Here is a 24,373-nt window from a genome sequence, read left to right as displayed (position 1 = left end):
ACAGGTAACACACTTGCCCTAACCCAACCAAAACATGTAGGAAGAGCCGTCCGTTAATTTTATGCAAAACATTCAGTCCAAGAAGCTCGGTTCTTTGCTTCAGAAATTCCATTGCCGTGGTTAGCTTGGTTACCATGAAGAGTTGGTCTCTGTTGCTGTTGTATTTCTGAGGGATTGTCCGCCTAAATGGATAAAACGCTTACACTAAGCGAAATATGTAAAAACGCCGGGCATTAATTTTACCCAAATCTTTCCCTCCAAAAAGCTTGGTACTTTCCATCAGAAATGCCATTGCTGTGGTTAGCTTGGCTACCACAAAGAGTTAGTCTCTGTTGTTGTTGTTTTTTTCTGTGGGTTTGTCCGCCTGAACAGATAAAACCCTTACCGTAAATGAAACATGTAGAAAGAGCCGTCCATTAATGTTATACAAAACTTTCACTCCGAGAAGCTTGGTACTTTCCATCAGGAATGCCATTGCCGTAGTTAGCTTGGCTACTGCCAAGAGTTAGTCTCTGTTGCTGTGGTATTCTCTGTGTGATTGTCTGCCTGAGCTGATAAAACCCTTACACTAAGCGAAAGACGTAGAAAGAGCTGTTCAGTAATTTTATCCAAAACTTTCACTCCGAGAATATTGGTACTTTTCTTAAGTAATGCTATTGCCCTGGTTTGCTTGGCTAGCACAAAGAGTTGGTCTCTGTTGTATTTCTGCGCGATTGTCCCACTGAACAGATAAAACCCTTACGCTAAGCGAAACATGTAGAAAGAGCCGTCCATTAATTTCATCCAAAACTTTCACTCTGAGAAGCTTGGTACTTTCCATCAGTAATGCCATTGCTGTGTTAAGCTTGGCAACTACGAAGAGTTAGTCTTTGTTGTTGTGGTGTTCTCTGTGTGATTGTCTGCCTAAGCTGATATAACCCTTACACTAAGCAAAATATGGGAAAGAGCTGTCCAGTAATTTTATCCAAAACTTTCACTCCGAGAATCTTGGTACTTTACTTCAGTAATGCAATTGCCCTGGTTTGCTTGGCTACCATGAAGAGTTAGTCTCTGTTGCTATTGTGTTTCTGCGGGATTGTCCGACTGAACAGATAAAACCTTTACTATAAGTGAAATATGTAGAATAGCCTTTCATTAATGTTATCCAAAACTTTCACTGCAAGAAACTTGATACTTTCCATCAGGAATGCCATTGCCGTAGTTAGCTTGGCTACCACGAAGAGTTAGTCTCTGTTGCTGTTGTATTTCTGCGGGATTGTCCGACTGAACAGATAAAACCCTTACCCTAAGTGAAACATTTAGAAAGAGGCGTCCATTAATGTTATCCAAAACTTTTACTGTGAGAAGTTTGGTACTTTCCATCAGGAATGCCATTGCTGTGGTTAACCTGGCTACTGTGAGGAGTTAGTCTCTGTTGCTGTGGTATTGTCTGTGCGATTGTCTGCCTGAGCTGATAAAACCCTTACACTAAGCGAAACATAGAGCCGTCCATTAATTTTATCCAAGACTTTCACTCCGAGAAGCTTGGTACTTTCCATCAGGAATGCCATTGCCGTAGTTAGCTTGGCTACTACGAAGAGTTAGTCTCTGTTGCTGTGGTGTTTTCTGTGTGACTGACTGCTTGAGCATATAAAACGCTAAGCAAAACATGTAGATAGAGCCGTCTATTAATTTTACCCAAAATTTTCACTCCGAGAAGCTTGGTACTTTCCATCAGTACTGCCATTGCCGTAGTTAGCTTGGCTACTACGAAGAGTTGGTCTCTGTTGCTGTTGTATTTCTGCGGGATTGTCCGTCTGAACAGATAAAACCCTTACTATAAATGAAACATTTAGAAAGAGCCGTCCATTAATATTATCCAAAACTTTCACTCCAACAAGCTTGGTACTTTCCATCAGGAATGCTGTTGCCGTAGTTGGCTTGGCTACTACAAAGAGTTAGTCTCTGTTGCTGTGGTATTCTCTGTGCGATTGTCTGCCTGAGCTGATAAAACCCTTACCCTAAGCGAAACATGTAGAAAGAGCTGTCCAGTAATTTTATCTATAACTTTCACTCCGAGAATCTTGGTACTTTCCTTCAGTAATGCCATTGCCCTGGTTTGCTTGGCTACCACAAAGAGTTAGTCTCTGTTGCTGTTGTATTTCTGCGGGATTGTCCGTCTGAACAGATAAAACCCTTACTATAAATGAAACATTTAGAAAGAGCCCTCCATTGATATTATCCAAAACTTTCACTCCAACAAGCTTGGTACTTTCCATCAGGAATGCTGTTGCCGTAGTTAGCTTGGCTACTACGAATTGTTAGTCTCTGTTGCTGTGGTATTCTCTGTGCGATTGTCTGCCTGAGCTGATAAAACCCTTACCCTAAGTGAAACATGTAGAAACGGCCTCCGTGAAAAAATTTTTCCGAAGCTGTCACTCAAACCCGGTACTTGAAAAGAGCAGTGCCATTGCTGTGGTTAGCTTGGCTACGACGAAGTTAGTCTCTGTTGCTGTGGGATTGTCTGTCTGAGCAGGTAAAACACTTGCGCTAACCTAATCGGAACATTGTAGCAAGAGCATACGTCAATAAGATCCAAAACTGTCACTCCGAGAAGCTGGGTACTTTCCATCCGAAATGCCATTGGCGTGGTGAGCTTGCTCCTGCGAAGGGTTAGTCTCTGTTGCTGTGATTGTTTGCCTGAGCACATAAAACCCTTATCCAATCCCAAACCCTACCTCAACCAAAACATGAAGTCAGTTAGTTTGATCCAAAATTTTGAGTACGAGAAAGTCGGTACTTTTATTTCAGAATTTTCATTGCTGTGTTTAGCTTGGCTACCGTGAAGTGTTAGTCTCTGTTGCTTTGATATTCTGGGATAATTTCTTTAGTTTTTATCTTGAAATGTTTTTCTAAAGTGCGAGTCCCGCCACTCACCATGATGAGCCTGGGGTGCTTCTCCCTGACCGCGAAGCAGGTACAGAGAAGTGGTTTAATCACTCACTCTAGGCTTTTGGTGACCGTTCTGTGTTGCTTTTAAGGAGTTATCAAGAGGAAGGAGCCTGTTCGGTGTGGTAAAAAGGAGCGGCAAAAATGTAGAAATTCATCAATTTTATCTAAACCTACCCCTAAAACTTAGTCCTAACCCTAAAAACATGACAATTGTAGCAGTGCAATTCAATAAAAGAAATCCACTTGTATTGCTGCAAACCCCACCAACAACTTTTCAAGTTTAAAACGGGATAAACTAATCAAGAGGGAAGACAATGGGGGATCAAGTGTAAAGAATAAACAACCTCCAAATAGATCCTATACTCAATCGATCAAACTCTCTCCAAATTCGTAACCCTAAACCTGGGGGTATCTGTAAGCCAGTATTTGGGCATTGTTGAGGCGCCTGGTCGACATGTGTTGGCTCTGGCATTCAATTCTCTAACCCTTACCTTTCACTCGGAGAAGGCTAGTATTTCCCATCAAAAATGCCATTGCCATGGTTGGCGTGGCTAAAATGAAGAGTTAATCTCTGTTGCTGTGGGATTGTCTGTCTGAGCAGGTAAAACACTTGCGCTAACCTAATCGGAACATTGTAGCAAGAGCATATGTCAATAAGATCCAAAACTGTCACTCTGAGAAGCTGGGTACTTTCCATCAGAAATGCCATTGCCGTGGTGAGCTTTGCTACTGCAAAGGGTTAGTCTCAGTTGCTGTGAGATTGTTTGCCTGGGCACATAAAACCCTTAACCAAATCCTACCTCAACCAAAACATGAAGAAGGTCAGTTAGTTAGATCCAAAATTTTGAGTACGAGAATGTCGGTACTTTATTTCAGAATTTTCATTGCTGTGTTTAGCTTGGCTACCGTGAAGTGTTAGTCTCTGTTGCTTTGCTATTCTGTGTGGGATTGTCTGCCTGAGCAGGTAAAACACTTACCCTAAACCAACCGAAACATGTAGAAAGAGCCATCCGCTTATTTTACCCGAAACTATCGCTGCGAGAAGCTTGCTACTCTCCATCAGAAATGCCATTGCCATGGTTGGCTTGGCTACCACCAAGACTGTCTGTTGCTGCGGTATTTCTGTGGGATTATCTGGCTGAGCAGATAAAACCCTTACTCTTACGTGAAACATGTAGAAAGAGTCGTCTGTTAATTTTATCCGGAACTATCACTCCGAGAAGCTCGGTACTTAACATCAGAAATGACTTTGCTGTGGTTAGTTTGGCTACTATGAAGAGTTAGTCTCTGTAGGTGTGGTATTTTCTTTGGGATTGTGTGGCTGAGCATATAAAACCCTTAACCTAACCCAAATCCTACCTCAAGCGAAACATGTAGAAAGCACTGTCCGTTAATTTTATGCAAAGCTTTACTCTGAGAAGCTCTCTACTTTCCATCAGAAATACCATTGCTGTGGTTAGCTTGGCTACTGCGACGAGTTGGTCTCTATTGCTGTGGTATTGTCTGCCAGAGCAGATAAAACTCTTACCCCAACCGTAACCGAAAGATATGGAGCCATCCATTGAGTTTATCAAAATCTAATACCAAGTTCGGGGATAATTTCTTTAGTTTTTATCTTGAGAAATGTTTTTCTAAAGTGCGAGTCCCGCCACCCACCATGATGAGCTGGGGTGCTTCTTCCTGAGCGCTAAGCGGGTACAGAGAAGTTGTTTAATCACAAGCTCTGTGCTTTAGATGACGTTCAATGTTCCTTTTATGGGAGCATCAAGAGAAGGGGCATGTTCTGAGTGGTAAAAAGGAAAAAAGTGCAGAAATTCATCAATTTGATCTAACTCTAAACCTTACTCTTAACTCTTAAAACATTAAATTACAATTGCAGAAAAGTTCAATTTGAAAAAAAAAAAAAAACAAACACTTGTATTGTTCCAAACCCCACCAACAACTTTTCAAGTTTAAAATGGGATAAAGTAATCAAGATATAAGACTGGGAGATCAGTTGTAATGAATAAACTCCCAAATTGCCCCCAGACTTAACCAATCAAACTCTATCCATATCCCTAACCCGAATCCTGGGGGTATTTCTAATCCAGCACTTGGGCATTGGCGGAGGTGCTCAGTTGACATGTGTTGGCTCTGGCATTCAACCCTAACCATAAAGTTAACCTAGTATTTTCAGTGTGAAATGCCGGAGCCGTGGTTAGCTTGGCTACCGCGAAGAGTTGGTCTCTTGCTGTGGGGTTTTCTGTGGGATTTGCTGCCTGAGCAGGTAGAACCTCTACCCTAATACAAACCCCAACCCAAACGTGTTGAAAGAGCCGTCTGTTAATTTTATCCAAATTTTGCATACCGAGAAGCTCTGTACTTCGCATCAGAAATGCCACTGCAGTGATTAGTTTGGCAACCGCCAAGACAGTCTCTGTTGCTATGGTATTTGTGGGATTAATTCTTAGCAGGAGCCAAGCTAACCATGGCAATGGTATTTCTGGTGGAAGATACAGAGTGTTTCGGAGCTTGTGGTTCGGATATAATTAGCGGCTGGCTCTTTTTGTAAGGGTTGGGATAGGTTTAGTATAAGGGTTTTATCTGCTTAGGCAGACAGTCGCTGTTGTATTTCTGCGGGATTGTCCGCCTGAACAGGTAAAACCCTTACCATAAGTGAAACATGTAGAAAGACGCGTCCATTAATGTTAACCAAAACTTTCACTCCGAGAAGCTTGGTACTTTCCATCAGGAATGCCATTGCCGTAGTTAGCTTGGCTACGACAAAGAGTTTTTCTCTGTTGCTGTGGTGTTCTCTGTGTGAATGACTGCCTGAGCTGATAAAACGCTAAGCGAAACATGTAGAAAGAGCCATCCGTTTATTTTAGCCAAAGCTATCGCTGTGAGAAGCTTGCTACTCTCCATCAGAAATGCCATTGGCTACCACCAAGACTGTCTGTTGCTGTGGTATTTTTTGGGATTCTCTGGCTGAGCAGATAAACCCTTACTCTTACGTGAAACATGTAGAAAGAGTCGTCTGTTAATTTCATCCGGAACTATCACTCCGAGAAGCTCGGTACTTAACATCAGAAATGACTTTGCTGTGGTTAGTTTGGCTACTATGAAGATTTGGTCTCTGTTACTGTGGTGTTTTCTTTGGGATTGTGTGGCTGAGCAGATAAAACCCTAACCCAAATCCTACCTCAAGTGAAATATTTAGAAAGCGCTGTCCGTTAATTTTATGCAAAGCTTTTACTCTGAGAAGCTCTCTACTTTCCATCAGAAATACCATTGCCGTGGTTAGCTTGGCTACTGCGACGAGTTGGTCTCTATTGCTGTGGTATTGTCTGTAGGATTGTCTGCCAGAGCAGATAAAACTCTTACCCCAACCGTAACCGAAAGATATAGAGCCATCCATTGAGTTTATCAAAACCTAATACTAATTTCAGAGATAATTTCTTTAGTTTTTATCTTGAGAAATGTTTTTCTAAAGTGCGAGTCCCGCCACTCACCATGATGAGCCTGGGGTGCTTCTCCCTGACCGCGAAGCAGGTACAGAGAAGTGGTTTAATCACTCACTCTGTGCTTTTGGTGACCGTTCAGTGTTGCTTTTATGGAGTTATCAAGAGGAAAGAGCATGTTCGGTGTGGTAAAAAGGAGGGGCAAAAATGTAGAAATTCATCAATTTTATCTAAACCTACCCCTAAAACTTAGTCCAAACCCTAAAAACATGACGATTGTAGAAGTGCAATTCAATAAAAAAACCCACTTGTATTGCTGCAAACCCCACCAACAACTTTTCAAGTTTAAAACGGGATAAACTAATCAAGAGGGAAGACAATGGGGGATCAAGTGTAAAGAATAAACAACCTCCAAATAGATTCTATACCCAATCCATCAAACGCTCTCCAAATTCGTAACCCTAAACCTGGGGGTATCTGTAAGCCAGTATTTGGGCATTGTTGAGGCGCCTGGTTGACATGTGTTGGCTCTGGCATTCAATTCTAACCCTTACCTTTCACTCGGAGAAGCCTAGTATCTCCCATCAAAAATGCCATTGCCATGGTTGGCGTGGCTAACATGAAGAGTTAATCTCTGTTGCTGTGGGATTTTCTGCCCGAGCAGGTAAAACCTTTACCTTAACACAAACCCTACCCTTAGGTGTTGAAAGAGCCGTATGTTGATTTTTATCCAAACCTTTCACACTGAGAAGCTCTGTACTTTCCATCAGAAATGCCATTGCAATGGTTAGCTTGGCAACTGCCAAGACAGTCTCTGTTGCTATGGTATTCTTTGTGGGATTAATTCTTAGCAGAAGTCAAGCTAACCACGGCAATGGTATTTGACGGAAAATACTGTCACGGAGCTTAAGGTTTGGATATAATTAACGGATGGCTCTTTCTACATCTTTCTGTAAGGGTTGGGATAGGTTTAGTATAAGAGTTTTATCTGCTCAGGCAGACTGTCTGTTGCTGTGGTATTGTTTGTGGAACTACTTTTGAGTAGGAAAAACCCTCTGTAACCCTACGCCAACCCTGGCCAAAAGATGTAGAAAGAGACGGCCATTAATTTTATCCGAAAGATTCAGAAGACTACACTTTCAGCGGTCATTTCTGTCGTTCTTGGTTTGAAAAATGTTTAAGTGTGAGTCCACCACCCACGATGATGAGCTACGGTGCTTCTTCCTGAGCATGAAGCAGGTACAGAGAAGTGATTTGATTACAAGCTCTGTCCTTTTGAGGCAAAGAGCGTGCTCTGAGTGGTAAAAGAAAAAAATTGAGAAAGCCATCAATTACTTTTATTTTAAACCTAACCCTAAAAACATTAAACTGCAATAGCAGTGAACTTCAATTAAAAAAAAAAGATTTATAATGCTCCAAACCTCACCAGCAGATTTTCAAGTTTAACACGGGATAAACTAATCAAGATACAGGACAGTGGCAGATCAGTTGTAAAGAAGAAAAAAAACATCCAAATTGAACCCATCAATCTCTCCATAACTCTCATATTGGGGTATCGCTAAGCCAGCGGTTGGGCACTGTCCGCCTGGGCAGAAAAACTTGACCCTAAACTCAAACACTACGTCAACCAAAACATGTAGCAAGGACCATCCGTTGATTTTTATCCAAAACGTTTACTACGAGAAGCTTGGTTCTTTCCTTCAGGAATGCAATTGGCGTGGTTAGCTTGGCTACTGCGAAGAGTTAGTCTCTATTGCTGTGATATTCTCTGTGCGATTGACTGCCTGAGCTGATAAAACCCTTATACTAAGTGAAATATGTTGAAAGAGCCGTTCGGTAATTTTATTCAAAATGTTTACTACGAGTACCTCTACTTTCCATCATAAATGCCATTGCCGTGGTTAGTTTGGCTACAATGAAGTTGATCTCTGTTGCTATGGTATTCTCTGTGCGATTATCTGCTTAAACAGGTAACACACTTACCCTAACCCAACCAAAACATGTAGGAAGAGCCATCCGTTAATTTTGTCCAAAACTTTCACTCCAAGATGCTCGGTTTTTCCTTCAAAAATGCCATTGCCGTGGTTACCTTGGCTACCACGAAGAGTTAGTCTCTGTCGCTGTTGTATTTCTGAGGGATTGTCCGCCTAAACAGATAAACCCCTTACTCTAAGCGAAACATTTAGAAAGCACTCCGTTTATTTCATCCAAAATTTTCAGTCGAACAAGCTCGGTTCTTTCCTTCAGAAATGCCATTGCTGTGGTTAGCTTCGCTACTGCGAAGAGTTAGTCTCTGTTGCTGTGGTATTCTCTGTGCGATTGTCTGCCTGAGCAGATAATGCCCTTACAACTAAGCGAAATATATAGAAAAAGCCGTCCAGTAATTTTGTCCAAAACTTTTACTACGAGTAGCTTGGCACTTTCCATCAGAAATTCCATTTTCGTAGTTAGCTTGGTTACAATTAAGAGTTGGTCTCTGTTGCTGTTGTATTTCTGCGATTGTCTGCTTAAACAGGTAACACACTTGCCCTAACCCAACCAAAACATGTAGGAAGAGCCGTCCGTTAATTTTATGCAAAACATTCAGTCCAAGAAGCTCGGTTCTTTGCTTCAGAAATTCCATTGCCGTGGTTAGCTTGGTTACCACGAAGAGTTGGTCTCTGTTGCTGTTGTATTTCTGAGGGATTGTCCGCCTAAATGGATAAAACGCTTACACTAAGCGAAATATGTAAAAACGCCGGGCTTTAATTTTACCCAAATCTTTCCCTCCAAAAAGCTTGGTACTTTCCATCAGAAATGCCATTGCTGTGGTTAGCATGGCTACCACGAAGAGTTAGTCTCTGTTGTTGTTGTTTTTCTGTGGGTTTGTCCGCCTGAACAGATAAAACCCTTACCGTAAGTGAAACATGTAGAAAGAGCCGTCCATTAATGTTATACAAAACTTTCACTCCGAGAAGCTTGGTACTTTGCATCAGGAATGCCATTGCCGTAGTTAGCTTGGCTACTACGAAGAGTTAGACTCTGTTGCTGTGGTGTTCTCTGTGTGATTGTCTGCCTGAGCTGATAAAACCCTTACACTAAGCGAAACATGTAGAAAGAGCTGTCCAGTAATTTTATCCAAAACTTTCTCTCCGAGAATATTGGTATTTTTCTTAAGTAATGCCATTGCCCTGGTTTGCTTGGCTAGCACAAAGAGTTAGTCTCTGTTGCTGTTGTATTTCTGCGCGATTGTCCGACTGAACAGATAAAACCCTTACCATAAGTGAAACATGTAGAAAGAGCCGTCCAATAATGTTATCCAAAACTTTCACTTCGAGAAGCTTGGTACTTTCCCTCAGTAATGACATTGCCTTGGTTTGCTTTGCTACCATGAAGAGTTGGTCTCTGTTTCTATTGTGTTTATGCGGGATTGTCCGACTCGACAGATAAAACCCTTACACTAAGTGAAACATGTAGAAAGAGCCGTCCAGTAATTTTATGCAAAACTTTCACTCCGAGAAGCTTGGTACTTTCCATCTGAAATGCCATTGCTGTAGTTAGCTTGGCTACTACGAAGAGTTAGTCTCTGTTGCTGTTGTATTTCTGCGGGATTGTCCGTCTGAACAGATAAAACCCTTACTATAAATAAAACATTTAGAAAGAGCCGTCCATTAATATTATCCAAAACTTTCACTCCAACAAGCTTGGTACTTTCCATCAGGAATGCTGTTGCCGTAGTTGGCTTGGCTACTACGAAGAGTTAGTCTCTATTGCTGTGGTATTTTCTGTGCGATTGCCTGCCTGAGCTGATAAAACCCTTACCCTAAGCGAAACATTTAGAAAGAGCCGTCCATTAATATTATCCAAAACTTTCATTCCAACAAGCTTGGTACTTTCCATCAGGAATGCTGTTGCCGTAGTTAGCTTGGCTACTACGAAGAGTTAGTCTCTGTTGCTGTGGTGTTCTCGGTGCGATTGTCTGCCTGAGCTGATAAAACCCTTACCCTAAGTGAAACATGTAGAAACGGCCTCCGTGAAATTTTTTTTCCGGAGCTTTTTCCAAACCCGGTACTTGAAAAGAGCAGTGCCATTGCTGTGGTTAGCTTGGCTACGACGAAGTTAGTCTCTGTTGCTGTGGGATTGTCTGTCTGAGCAGGTAAAACACTTGCGCTAACCTAATCGGAACATTGTAGCAAGAGCATACGTCAATAAGATCCAAAACTGTCACTCCGAGAAGCTGGGTACTTTCCATCCGAAATGCCATTGGCGTGGTGAGCTTGCTCCTGCGAAGGGTTAGTCTCTGTTGCTGTGAGATTGTTTGCCTGAGCACATAAAACCCTTAACCAATCCCAAACCCTACCTCAACCAAAACATGAAGTCAGTTAGTTTGATCCAAAATTTTGAGTACGAGAAAGTCGGTACTTTATTTCAGAATTTTCATTGCTGTGTTTAGCTTGGCTACCGTGAAGTGTTAGTCTCTGTTGCTTTGATATTCTGTGTGGGATTGTCTGCCTGAGCAGGTAAAACAATTACCCTAAACCAACCGAAACGTGTAGAAAGAGCCATCCGTTTATTTTACCCAAAACTATCGCTGCGAGAAGCTTGCTACTCTCCATCAGAAATGCCATTGCCATGGTTGGCTTGGCTACCACCAAGACTGTCTGTTGCTGTGGTATTTCTTTGGGATTATCTCGCTGAGCAGATAAAACCCTTACTCTTACGTGAAACATGTAGAAAGAGTCGTCTGTTAATTTCATCCGGAACTATCACTCCGAGAAGCTCGGTACTTTCCATCAGAAATGACTTTGCTGTGGTTAGTTAGGCTACTCTGAAGAGTTAGTCTCTGTTGGTGTGGTATTTTCTTTGGGTTTGTGTGGCTGAGCAGATAAAACCCTTAACCTAACCCAAATCCTACCTCAAGCAAACATGTAGAAAGCGCTGTCCGTTAATTTTATGCGAAACTTTTACTCTGAGAAGCTCTCTACTTTCCATCAGAAATACCATTGTCGTGGTTAGCTTGGCTACTGCGACGAGTTGGTCTCTATTGCTGTGGTATTGTCTGTAGGATTGTCTGCCAGAGCATATAAAACTCTTACCCCAACCGTAACCGAAAGGTATAGAGCCATCCATTGAGTTTATCAAAACCCAACAGTAATTTCGGGGATAATTTCTTTAGTTTTTATCTTGAGAAATGTTTTTCTAAAGTGCGAGTCTCGCCACTCACCATGATGAGCCTGGGGTGCTTCTCCCTGACCGCGAAGCAGGTACAGAGAAGTTGTTTAATCACTCACTCTGGGCTTTTGGTGACCGTTCAGTGTTGCTTTTAAGGAGTTATCAAGAGGAAGGAGCCTGTTCGGTGTGGTAAAAAGGAGGGGCAAAATGTAGAAATTCATCAATTTTATCTAAACCTACCCCTAAAACTTAGTCCTAACCCTAAAAACATGACCATTGTAGAAGTGCAATTCAATAAAAGAAATCCACTTGTATTGCTGCAAACCCCACCAACAACTTTTCAAGTTTAAACGGGATAAACTAATCAAGAGGGAAGACAATGGGGGATCAAGTGTAAAGAATAAACAACCTCCAAACAGATCCTATACTCAATCGATCAAACTCTCTCCAAATTCGTAACCCTAAACCTGGGGGTATCTGTAAGCCAGTATTTGGGCATTGTTGAGGCGCCTGGTTGACATGTGTTGGCTCTGGCATTCAATTCTCTAACCCTTACCTTTCACTCGGAGAAGCCTAGTATTTCCCATCAAAAATGCCATTGCCATGGTTGGCGTGGCTAACATGAAGAGTTCATCTCTGTTGCTGTGGGATTTTCTGCCTGAGCAGGTAAAACCTTTACCTTAACACAAACCCTACCCTTACGTGTTGAAAGAGCCGTATGTTGATTTTTATCCAAACCTTTCACACCGAGAAGCTCTGTACTTTCCATCAGAAATGCCATTGCAATGGTTAGCTTGGCAACCGCCAAGACAGTCTCTGTTGCTATGGTATTCTTTGTGGGATTAATTCTTAGCAGAAGTCAAGCTAACCACGGCAATGGTATTTGACGGAAAATACTGTCACGGAGCTTAAGGTTTGGATATAATTAATGGATGGCTCTTTCTACATCTTTCTGTAAGGGTTGGGATAGGTTTAGTATAAGAGTTTTATCTGCTCAGGCAGACAGTGTCTGCTGCTGTGGTATTCTCTGTGGAACTACTTTTGAGTAGGAAAAACCCTCATTGTAACCCTATGCCAACCCTGGCCAAAAGATGTAGAAAGAGACCTCCATTAATTTTATCCAAAACTTTCATTTCGAGAAGCTCGGTACTTTCCATCAGAAATGCCATTTCCATCAAATTATGCCAACCTAATCCTAACCAAAAGATTCAGAAGACTACACTTTCAGCGGTCATTTCTGTCGTTCTTGGCTTGAAAAATGTTTCTAAGTGTGAGTCCGCCACCCACGATGATGAGCTGCGGTGCTTCTTCCTGAGCATGAAGCAGGTACAGCGAAGTGATTTGATTACAAGCTCTGTGCTTTTGAGGCAGAGTGTGCTCTGAGTGGTAAAAGAAAAAAATTGAGAAAGCCATCAATTACTTTTATTTTAAACCTAACTCTAAAAACATTAACCTGCAATAGCAGTGAATTTCAATTAAAAAAAAAAAATCACTTATGCTCCAAACCCCATCAACAACTTTTCAAGTTTAAATCAGGATAAACGGTGGATAATCTCAAGCTGTGTGCTTTTGAGGCAAGATGCATCCTCTGATTGGTAAAATGGAGAAATCTATTTTATTGAAACATAACTCTAACAACAAACTGCCATAGCAGAGAACTTCAATTTAAAAAAAAAAAAAGATTTATAATGCTCCAAACCTCACCAGCAATTTTTCAAGTTTAACACGGGATAAACTAATCAAAATACAGGACAGTGGCAGATCAGTTGTAAAGAACAAAAAATATCCAAATTGAACCCATCAATCTCTCCATAACTCTCATATTGGGGTATCGCTGAGCCAGTGCTTGGGCACTGTCCGCCTGAGCAGAAACACTTGACACTAAACTCAAACACTATGTCAACCGAAACATGTAGCAAGGACCATCCATTGATTTATTTCCAAAACTTTTACTACGAGAAGCTTGGTTCTTTCCTTCAGGAATGCAATTGGCGTGGTTAGCTTGGCTACTGCGAAGAGTTAGTCTTTATTGCTGTGGTATTCTCTGTGCGATTGTCTGCCTGAGCTGATAAAACCCTTACACTAAGCGAAAGATATAGAAAGAGCTGTCAGTTAATTTTATCCAAGACTTTCACTCCGAGAAGCTTGGTACTTTCTGTCAGAAATGCCATTGCCGTGGTTACCTTGGCTACTGCGAAGAGTTAGTCTCTGTTGCTGTGGTATTCTCTGTGCGATTGTCTGCCTGAGCTGATAAAACCCTTAAACTAAGCGAAACATGGAAGGAGCCGTCCGTTAATTTTATCCAAGACTTTCACTCCGAGAAGCTTGGTACTTTCCATCAGAAATCCGATTGCCGTGGTTAGCCTGGCTACTGCGAAGAGTTAGTCTCTGTTGCTCTGAGATTGTTTGCCTGAGTAGATAAAACCCTTAACCAATCCCAAACCCTACGTCAACCAAAACATGAAGAAAGTCATCAGTTAATTTGATCCAAAATTGACTACGAGAATTCGGTACTTTATTTCAAAATTGTCATTTCTGTGTTTAGCTTGGCTACCGCGAAGTGGTAGTCTCTGTCGCTGTGGGATTGTCTGCCTGAGCAGGTAAAACACTGACCCTAACCCAACCCAAACATGTATGTAGAAAGAACCATCCGTTTATTTTACCCAAAACTATCGCTGCGACAAGCTCGCTGCTCTCCGTCAGAAATGCCATTGCCGTGGTTGGCTTGGCTACCACCAACACTGTCTGGTACTGTGGTACTTCTATGGGATTATCCGGCTGAGCAGATAAAACCCTTTCTCTTAAGTGAAACATGTAGAAAGAGTCATCTGTTAATTTCATCCGGAACTATCACTCCGAGAAGCTCGGTACTTTACATCAGAAATGACTTTGTTGTGGTTAGTTTGGCTACTATGAAGAGTTAGACTCTGTTGCTGTGGTATTCTCTGTTTGATTGTCTACCTGAGCTGATAAAACACTTACCCTAAGCGAAACATGTAGAAGGAGCCGTCCATTAATTTTATCACAAGATTTTATTCTGAGCAGCTTGGTACATTCCATCAGAAATACCATTACCGTGGTTAGCTTGTGTATCGAAGTTATTCTCTGTTGCAGTGGTATTCTCTGTAAGATTTTCTGCTTTAGCAGGTGAAACCCTAACCCTATCCCAACCGAAACATCTAGAAAGAGCAATACATTAATTTTATCTGAAACTATCACTCCATGTTCAGAAATGTTACTGCGAAGAGGTAGTCGCTGTTGATGTGGTATTGTCTGTTGTATTGTTTGCCTGAGCAGACAATACTCTTAGCCTAACTCATCCCTAAACGAAAGATGTAGAAAGGGCAATCTGTTAATTTTATCCAAACCTTTCAGTTGGAAAATCTCAGTATTTCCATCAGAAATGACTGTCATGGATAGCTTGGCTACTGCTAAGAGTTATTCTCTGTTGTCGTATTTTTTTGTGGGATTGTCTGACTGAGCAGATAAGCCCTAACCCAAACCTTATCTCAAGTGAAACATGTAGAAAGCTCTCTTTGTTCATTTTATGCAAATCTTTTACTCTGAAAAGCTCAGTACTTTCCATCAGAAATGCCATTGCCATGGTTAGCTTGGCTACTGCGACGAGTTGGTGTCTTCCTGTGGTATTCTCTGTAGGATTGTGTGCCAGAGCAGATGAAACCCTTACCCTAACCCAAAGATAGAGCCATCCGTTACGTTTAGCCAAACCTAATCCTATTTTCAGGGATAGGTTCTTGAGTTTTATCGTGAGAAATGTTTTTCTAAAGTGAGTCCCGCCACCCACGACGATGAGCTGGGGTACTTCTTCCTGAGCGCTAAGCGGGTACAGAGACGTGGTTTAGTCACAAGCTCTGTGCTTTAGATGATGTTCAATGTTCCTTTCATGGGAGCATCAAGAGAAGGGGCATGTTCTGAATGGTAAAAAGTAAAAAAGTGCAGAAAATCATCAATTTGATCTAAACCTTAGTCTTAACTCTTAAAACATTAAATTGCAATTGCAGAAAAGTTCAATTAAAAAAAAAACAAACAAAAAACACTTGCATTGTTTCAAACCCCACCAACAACTTTTCAAGTTTAAAACGGGATAAAGTAATCAAGATATAAGACAAAGGGAGATCAGTTATAACGAATCAACACCCAATTTGCTCCTAGACTTAACCAATCTATCCATATCCCTAATCCTGGGTGTATTTCTAATCCAGCACTTGGGCATTGGCAGAGGTGCTCAGTTGACATGTGTTGGCTCTGGCATTCAATCCTAACCATAAAGTTAACCTAGTATTTTCAATCTGAAATGTTGTTGCTGTGGTTAGCTTGGCTACTGCCAAGAGTTGGTCTCTGTTGCTGAGGGGTTTTCTGTGGGATTTGCTGCCTGAGCAGATAAAGCCTTTACCCTAATACAAACCCAACCCAAACGTGTTGAAAGAGCCGTCTGTTAGTTTTATCCAAATCTTGCATACCAAGAAGCTCTGTACTTTCCATCAGAAATGCTATTGTTGGCTTGGCAACCTCCAAGACAGTCTCTGTTGCTATGGTATTATTTGTGGGATTAATTCTTAGCAGGAGCCAAGCTAACCACGGCAATGGTATTTCTGGTGGAATATTCTGAGTGTTTCGGAGCGTTTGGTTCAGATATAATTAGCGGCTGGCTCTTCATGTTTTTGTAAGGGTTGGGATAGGTTTAGTATAAGGGTTTTATCTGCTTAGGCAGACAGTCTCTATTGCTGTTGTATTTCTGCGAGATTGTCTGCCTGAACAGATAAAACCCTTACCATAAGTGAAACATTTAGAAAGAGCCGTCCATTAATGTTATCCAAAACTGTCACTCCGAGAAGCTTGGTACTTTCCATCAGGAATGCCATTGCTGTAGTTAGCTTGGGTACGACAAAGAGTTAGTCTCTGTTGCTGTGGTGTTCTCTGTGTGATTGACTGCCTGAGCTGATAAAACCCTTATACTAACTGAAATATGTTGAGAGAGCCGTTCAGTAATTTTATTCAAAATTTTTACTACGAGTACCTCTAATTTCCATCATAAATGCCATTGCTGTGGTTAGCTTGGCTACAATGAAGAGTTAGTCTCTGTTGCTATGGTATTCTCTGTGCGATTATCTGCTTAAACAGGTAACACACTTGCCCTAACCCAACCAAAACATGTAAGAGCCATCCGTTAATTTTGTCCAAAACTTTCACTCCAAGATGCTCGGTTTTTCCTTCAAAAATGCCATTGCCATGGTTACCTTGGCTACCACGAAGAGTTAAGTCTCTGTCGCTGTTCTATTTCTGAGGGATTGTCCGCCTAAACAGATAAACCCATTGCTCTAAGCGAAACATATAGAAAGCACTCCGTTTATTTCATCCAAAATTTTCAGTCGAAGGTCGGTTCTTTCCTTCAGAAATGCCATTGCGGTGGTCAGCTTCGCTACTGCGAAGAGTTGGTCTCTGTTGCTGTGGTATTCTCTGTGCGATTGTCTGCCTGAGCAGATAATGCCCTTACAACTAAGCGAAATATATAGAAAAAGCCGTCCAGTAATTTTATCCAAAACTTTTACTACGAGTAGCTTTGTACTTTCCATCAGAAATTCCATTTTCGTAGTTAGCTTGGCTACAATGAAGAGTTAGTCTCTGTTGCTGTTGTATTTCTGCGATTGTCTGCTTACACAGGTAACATACTTGCCCTTACCCAACCAAAACTTGTAGGAAGAGCCGTCCGTTAATTTTATGCAAAACATTCAGTCCAAGAAGCTCGGTTCTTTGCTTCAGAAATTCCATTGCCGTGGTTAGCTTGGCTACCACGAAGAGTTGGTCTCTGTTGCTGTTGTATTTCTGAGGGATTGTCCGCCTAAATGGATAAAACGCTTACACTAAGCGAAATATGTAAAAACGCCGGGCATTAATTTTACCCAAATCTTTCCCTCCAAAAAGCTTGGTACTTTCCATCAGAATTGCCATTGCTGTGGTTAGCTTGGCTACCACGAAGAGAGTTAGTCTCTGTTGTTGTTGTATTTCTGTGGGTTTGTCCGCCTGAACAGATAAAACCCTTACCGTAAGTGAAACATGTAGAAAGAGCCGTCCATTAATGTTATACAAAACTTTCACTCCGAGAAGCTTGGTACTTTGCATCAGGAATGCCATTGCCGTAGTTAGCTTGGCTACTACGAAGAGTTAGACTCTGTTGCTGTGGTGTTCTCTGTGTGATTGTCTGCCTGAGCTGATAAAACCCTTACACTATGCGACACATGTAGAAAGAGCTGTCCAGTAATTTTATCCAAAGCTTTCACTCCGAGAATCTTGGTACTTTTCTTCAGTAATGCCATTGTCCTGGTTTGCTTGGCTACCACAAAGAGTTAGTCTCTGTTGCTGTTGTATTTCTGCGCGATTGTCCGACTGAACAGATAAAACCCTTACCATAAGTGAAACATGAAGAAAGAGCCGTCCAATAATGTTATCCAAAACTTTCACTTCGAGAAGCTTGGTACTTCCCATCAGGAATGCCATTTCCGTAGTAAGCTTGGCTACTACGAAGATTTAGTCTCTGTTGCTGTGGTGTTCTCTGTGCGATTGACTGCCTGAGCTGATAAAACACTAATGCTAAGCGAAACATGTACAAAGAGCTGTCCATTAATGTTATCCAAAACTTTCACTCCGAGAAGCTTGGTACTTTCCATCTGAAATGCCATTCCCATGGTTAGCTTGGCTACTGCGAAGAGTTGGTGTCTGTTGCTATGGTATTCTCTGTGCGATTGACTGCCTGAGCTGATGAAACCCTTACGCTAAGCGAAACATGTAGAAAGAGCCGTCCATTAATTTTATCCAAAACTTACTCTGAGAAGCTTGGTACTTTCCATCAGTAATGCCATTGCTGTGTTGAGCTTGGCAACTACGAAGAGTTAGTCTCTGTTGCTGTGGTGTTCTCTGTGTAATTGTCTGCCTAAGCTGATATAACCCTTACACTAAGCGAAATATGTGGAAAGAACTGTCCAGTAATTTTATCCAAAACTTTCACTCCGAGAATCTTGGTACCTTCCCTCAGTAATGACATTGCCTTGGTTTGCTTCGCTACCATGAAGACTTAGTCTCTGTTTCTATTGTGTTTCTGCGGGATTGTCCGACTGAATAGATAAAACCCTTACTATAAGTGAAATATGTAGAATAGCCTATCATTAATTGTATCCAAAACTTTCACTGCAAGAAACTTGGTACGTTCCATCAGGAATGCCATTGCCGTAGTTAGCTTGGCTACTACGAAGAGTTAGTCTCTGTTGCTGTGGTGTTCTCTGTGTGATTGACTGCCTGAGCTGATAAAACGCTAAGCGAAACATGTAGAAAGAGCCATCCGTTTATTTTACCCAAAACTATTGCTGCGAGAAGCTTGCTACTCTCCATCAGAAATGCCATTGCCATGGTTGACTTGGCTACCAGCAAGACTGTCTGTTGCCGTGGTATTTCTTTGGGATTATCTGGCTGAGCAGATAAAACCCTTACTCTTACGTGAAACATGTAGAAAGAGTCGTCTGTTAATTTCATCCGGAACTATCACTCCGAGAAGCTCGGTACTTTCCATCAGACATGACTTTGCTGTGGTTAGTTTGGCTACTATGAAGAGTTTGTCTCTGTTGGTGTGGTATTTTCTTTGGGATTGTGTGGTTGAGCAGATAAAACCCTTAACCTAACCCAAATCCTACCTCAAGCGAAACATGTAGAAAGCACTGTCCGTTAATTTTATGCAAAGCTTTTACTCTGAGAAGCTCTCTACTTTCCATCAGAAATACCATTGCTGTGGTTAGCTTGGCTACTGCGACGAGTTGGTCTCTATTGCTGTGGTATTGTCTGCCAGAGCATATAAAACTCTTACCCCAACCGTAACCGAAAGATATGGAGCCATCCATTGAGTTTATCAAAATCTAATACTAAGTTCGGGGATAATTTCTTTAGTTTTTATCTTGAGAAATGTTTTTCTAAAGTGCGAGTCCCGCCACCCACCATGATGAGCTTGGGTGCTTCTTCCTGAGCGCTAAGCGGGTACAGAGAAGTTGTTTAATCACAAGCTCTGTGCTTTAGATGACGTTCAATGTTCCTTTTATGGGAGCATCAAGAGAAGGGGCATGTTCTGAGTGGTAAAAAGGAAAAAAGTGCAGAAATTCATCAATTTGATCTAACCCTAAACCTTACTCTTAACTCTTAAAACATTAAATTGTAATTGCAGAAAAGTTCAATTTGAAAAAAAAAACAAAACAAACAAACGACAAACACTTGTATTGTTCCAAACCCCACCAACAACTTTTCAAGTTTAAAACGGGATAAAGTAATCAAGATATAAGACTGGGAGATCAGTTGTAATGAATAAACACCCAAATTGCCCCCAGACTTAACCAATCAAACTCTATCCATATCCCTAACCCGATTCCTGGGGGTATTTCTAATCCAGCACTTGGGCATTGGCGGAGGTGCTCAGTTGACATGTGTTGGCTCTGGCATTCAACCCTAACCATAAAGCTAACCTAGTATGTTCAGTGTGAAATGCCGGAGCCGTGGTTAGCTTGGCTACCGCGAAGAGTTGGTCTCTTGCTGTGGGGTTTTCTGTGGGATTTGCTGCCTGAGCAGGTAGAACCTCTACCCTAATACAAACCCCAACCCAAACGTGTTGAAAGAGCCGTCTGTTAATTTTATCCAAATTTTGCATTCCGAGAAGCTCTGTACTTCGCATCAGAAATGCCACTGCAGTGATTAGTTTGGCAACCGCCAAGACAGTCTCTGTTGCTATGGTATTATTTGTGGGATTAATTCTTAGCAGGAGCCAAGCTAACCACGGCAATGGTATTTCTGGTGGAAGATACGGAGTGTTTCGGAGCTTGTGGTTCGGATATAATTGGCGGCTGGCTCTTTCTACATGTTTTTGTAAGGGTTGGGATAGGTTTAGTATAAGGGTTTTATCTGCTTAGGCAGACAGTCTCTGTTGCTGTTGTATTTCTGCGAGATTGTCCGCCTGAACAGATAAAACCCTTACCATAAGTGAAACATGTAGAAAGACGCGTCCATTAATGTTAACCAAAACTTTCACTCCGAGAAGCTTGGTACTTTCCATCAGGAATGCCATTGCCGTAGTTAGCTTGGCTACTACAAAGAGTTTTTCTCTGTTGCTGTGGTATGTTCTGTGCAATTGACTGCCTGAGCTGATAAAACCCTTACAATTAAGCGAAATATGTAGACGGAGTCGTCCATTAATTTCTTCCAAAACTATTACTCCATGGCTACAATGAAGAGTTTGACTTTGTTGCTCTGGTATTCTCTGTGTGATTGTTTGGCTGATAAAACCCTTACAATTAAGCGAAAAATGTAGAAAGAGCCGTCCATTAATTTTATCTAAAACGTATACTCTGAGAGGTTTGGTACTTTCCATCAGAAATGCCATTGCCGTGGTTAGCTTGGCTACCACGAAGAGTTGGTCTCTGTTGCTATTGTAATATCTGCAGGATTGTCCGCCTGAACAGATAAAATCCTTACTATAAATGAAACATTTAGAAAGAGCCGTCCATTAATGTTATCCAAAACTTTCACTCCGAGAAGCTTGGTAATTTCCATCAGTAATGCCATTTGCTGTAGTTAGCTTGGCTACTACGAAGAGTTAGTCTCTGTTGCTGTGGTATTCTCTGTGCGATTGTCTGCCTGAGCTGATAAAACCCTTACGCTAAGTGAAACATGTAGAAACAGCCTCCGTGAAATTTTTTTCCGATACTGTCACTCAGAAAGTCGGTACTTGAGAAGAGCAGTGCCATTGCTGTATTTAGCTTGGTTACGATGAAGTTAGTCTCTGTTGCTGTGGGATTGTCTGCCTGAGGAGGTAAAACACTTATGCTAACTAAAACGAAACGTTGTAGAAAGAGCTTACGTCAGTAAGATCCAAAACTGTCACTCCGAGAAGCTGGGTACTTTCCATCAGAAATGCCATTGCCGTGGCGAGCTTTGCTACTGCGAAGGGTTAGTCTCTGTTGCTGTGAGATAGTTTTCCTGAGCTGATAAAACCCTCAACCAAAACATGAAGAAAGTCAGTTAGTTTGATCTAAAATTTCGAGTACGAATAAGTTGGTACTTAATTTCTGAATTTTCCTTGCTGTGTTTAGCTTGGCTACCGTGAAGTGTTAGTCTCTGTTGCTGTGCTATTTTGTGTGGGATTGTCTGCCTGAGCAGGTAAAACACTTACACTAAACCAACTGAAACATGTAGAAAGAGCCATCCGTTTATTTTAGCCAAAGCTATCGCTGTGAGAAGCTTGCTACTCTCCATCAGAAATGCCATTGGCTACCACCAAGACTGTCTGTTGCTGTGGTATTTTTTGGGATTATCTGGCTGAGCAGATAAAACCCTTACTCTTACGTGAAACATGTAGAAAGAGTCGTTTGTTAATTTCATCCGGAACTATCACTCCGAGAAGCTCGGTACTTAACATCAGAAATGACTTTGCTGTGGTTAGTTTGGCTACTATGAAGAGTTTGTCTCTGTTACTGTAGTGTTTTCTTTGGGATTGTGTGGCTAAGCAGGTAAAACCCTTACCCTAACCCAAATCCTACCTCAAGCGAAATATGTAGAAAGCGCTGTCCGTTAATTTTATGCAAAGCTTTTACTCTGAGAAGCTCTCTACTTTCCATCAGAAATACCATTGCCGTGGTTAGCTTGGCTACTGCGACGAGTTGGTCTCTATTGCTGTGGTATTGTCTGCCAGAGCAGATAAAACTCTTACCCCAACCGTAACCGAAAGATATAGAGCCATCCATTGAGTTTATCAAAGCCTAATACTAATTTCAGAGATAATTTCTTTAGTTTTTATCTTGAGAAATGTTTTTCTAAAGTGCGAGTCCCGCCACTCACCATGATGAGCCTGGGGTGCTTCTCCCTGACCGCGAAGCAGGTACAGAGAAGTGGTTTAATCACTCACTCTGTGCTTTTCGTGACCGTTCAGTGTTGCTTTTATGGAGTTATCAAGAGGAAGGAGCCTGTTCGGTGTGGTAAAAAGGAGGGGCAAAAATGTAGAAATTCATCAATTTTATTTAAACCTACCCCTAAAACTTAGTCCAAACCCTAAAAACATGACGATTGTAGAAGCGCAATTCAATAAAAGAAACCCACTTGTATTGCTGCAAACCCCACCAACAACTTTTCAAGTTTAAAACGGGATAAACAAGAGGGAAGACAATGGGGGATCAAGTGTAAAGAATAAACAACCTCCAAATAGATCCTATACCCAATCCATCAAACTCTCTCCAAATTCGTAACCCTAAACCTGGGGGTATCTGTAAGCCAGTATTTGGGCATTGTTGAGGCGCCTGGTTGACATGTGTTGGCTCTGGCATTCAATTCTAACCCTTACCTTTCACTCGGAGAAGCCTAGTATCTCCCATCAAAAATGCCATTGCCATGGTTGGCGTGGCTAACATGAAGAGTTAAAATCTGTTGCTGTGGGATTTTCTGCCCGAGCAGGTAAAACCTTTACCTTAACACAAACCCTACCCTTACGTGTTGAAAGAGCCGTATGTTGATTTTTATCCAAACCTTTCACACCGAGAAGCTCTGTACTTTCCATCAGAAATGCCATTGCAATGGTTAGCTTGGCAACTGCCAAGACAGTCTCTGTTGCTATGGTATTCTTTGTGGGATTAATTCTTAGCAGAAGTCAAGCTAACCACGGCAATGGTATTTGATGGAAAATACTGTCACGGAGCTTACGGTTTGGATATAATTAACGGATGGCTCTTTCTACATCTTTCTGTAAGGGTTGGGATAGGTTTAGTGTAGGAGTTTTATCTGCTCAGGCAGACTGTCTGTTGCTGTGGTATTGTTTGTGGAACTACTTTTGAGTAGGAAAAACCCTCACTGTAACCCTACGCCAACCCTGGCCAAAAGATTTAGGAAGAGACGGCCATTAATTTTATCCAAAAGATTCAGAAGACTACACTTTCAGCGGTCATTTCTGTCGTTCTTGGTTTGAAAAATGTTTAAGTGTGAGTCCACCACCCACGATGATGAGCTACGGTGCTTCTTCCTGAGCATGAAGCAGGTACAGAGAAGTGATTTGATTACAAGCTCTGTCCTTTTTGAGACAGAGAGCGTGCTCTGAGTGGTAAAAGAAAAAAAATTGAGAAAGCCATCAATTACTTTTATTTTAAACCTAACCCTAAAAACATTAAACTGCAATAGCAGTGAACTTCAACTAAAAAAAAAAATCTCTTATAATGCTCCAAACCTCACCAGCAATTTTTCAAGTTTAACACGGGATAAACTAATCAAGATACAGGACAGTGGCAGATCAGTTGTAAAGAAGAAAAAAACATCCAAATTGAACCCATCAAGCTCTCCATAACTCTCATATTGAGGTATCGCTAAGCCAGCGGTTGGGCACTGTCCGCCTGAGCAGAAAAACTTGACCCTAAACTCAAACACTACGTCAACCAAAACATGTAGCAAGGACCATCCGTTGATTTTTATCCAAAACGTTTACTACGAGAAGCTTGGTTCTTTCCTTCAGGAATGCAATTGGCGTGGTTAGTTTGGCTACTGCGAAGAGTTAGTCTCTATTGCTGTGATATTCTCTGTGCGATTGACTGCCTGAGCTGATAAAACCCTTATACTAAGTGAAATATGTTGAAAGAGCCGTTCGGTAATTTTATTCAAAATGTTGACTACGAGTACCTCTACTTTCCATCATAAATGCCATTAGCGTGGTTAGTTTGGCTACAATGAAGTTAGTCTCTGTTGCTATGGTATTCTCTCTGCGATTATCTGCTTAAACAGGTAACACACTTACCCTAACCCAACCAAAACATGTAAGAAGAGCCATC

General features: G+C 41.6%; 7 non-coding genes and 3 pseudogenes across 7 annotated transcripts; all 10 read left to right on the top strand.

The window, feature by feature from the left end:
- Positions 1-2,844: 2,844 nt before the first annotated feature.
- On the top strand, positions 2,845-3,055 carry LOC130130220 (small nucleolar RNA U3). The gene has a single exon (XR_008812132.1). It is a non-coding gene; the product is annotated as a small nucleolar RNA U3 (small nucleolar RNA).
- A 1,455-nt stretch (positions 3,056-4,510) lies between these two features.
- LOC130130196 (small nucleolar RNA U3) lies at positions 4,511-4,723 on the top strand. Its single transcript, XR_008812114.1, has one exon. It is a non-coding gene; the product is annotated as a small nucleolar RNA U3 (small nucleolar RNA).
- Positions 4,724-6,340: 1,617 nt separating this feature from the next.
- Positions 6,341-6,561, top strand: LOC130130200 (small nucleolar RNA U3). The gene has a single exon (XR_008812118.1). It is a non-coding gene; the product is annotated as a small nucleolar RNA U3 (small nucleolar RNA).
- A 937-nt stretch (positions 6,562-7,498) lies between these two features.
- LOC130130214 (small nucleolar RNA U3) lies at positions 7,499-7,674 on the top strand (annotated as a pseudogene).
- A 3,823-nt stretch (positions 7,675-11,497) lies between these two features.
- LOC130130222 (small nucleolar RNA U3) lies at positions 11,498-11,713 on the top strand. The gene has a single exon (XR_008812134.1). It is a non-coding gene; the product is annotated as a small nucleolar RNA U3 (small nucleolar RNA).
- Positions 11,714-12,734: 1,021 nt separating this feature from the next.
- On the top strand, positions 12,735-12,910 carry LOC130130218 (small nucleolar RNA U3; annotated as a pseudogene).
- Positions 12,911-15,251: 2,341 nt separating this feature from the next.
- On the top strand, positions 15,252-15,463 carry LOC130130225 (small nucleolar RNA U3). Its single transcript, XR_008812136.1, has one exon. It is a non-coding gene; the product is annotated as a small nucleolar RNA U3 (small nucleolar RNA).
- A 3,978-nt stretch (positions 15,464-19,441) lies between these two features.
- Positions 19,442-19,659, top strand: LOC130130187 (small nucleolar RNA U3). Its single transcript, XR_008812106.1, has one exon. It is a non-coding gene; the product is annotated as a small nucleolar RNA U3 (small nucleolar RNA).
- A 2,664-nt stretch (positions 19,660-22,323) lies between these two features.
- LOC130130211 (small nucleolar RNA U3) lies at positions 22,324-22,545 on the top strand. The gene has a single exon (XR_008812128.1). It is a non-coding gene; the product is annotated as a small nucleolar RNA U3 (small nucleolar RNA).
- Positions 22,546-23,480: 935 nt separating this feature from the next.
- On the top strand, positions 23,481-23,657 carry LOC130130226 (small nucleolar RNA U3; annotated as a pseudogene).
- Positions 23,658-24,373: the final 716 nt, after the last annotated feature.

The sequence above is a fragment of the Lampris incognitus genome, chromosome 19 (assembly GCF_029633865.1).
Source record: "Lampris incognitus isolate fLamInc1 chromosome 19, fLamInc1.hap2, whole genome shotgun sequence".
In the NCBI taxonomy this organism is placed as follows: Eukaryota; Metazoa; Chordata; class Actinopteri; order Lampriformes; family Lampridae; genus Lampris; species Lampris incognitus.
The sequence above is the reverse complement of the archived record's forward strand: the minus strand, read 5'-3'. Positions and strand labels throughout refer to the sequence as shown.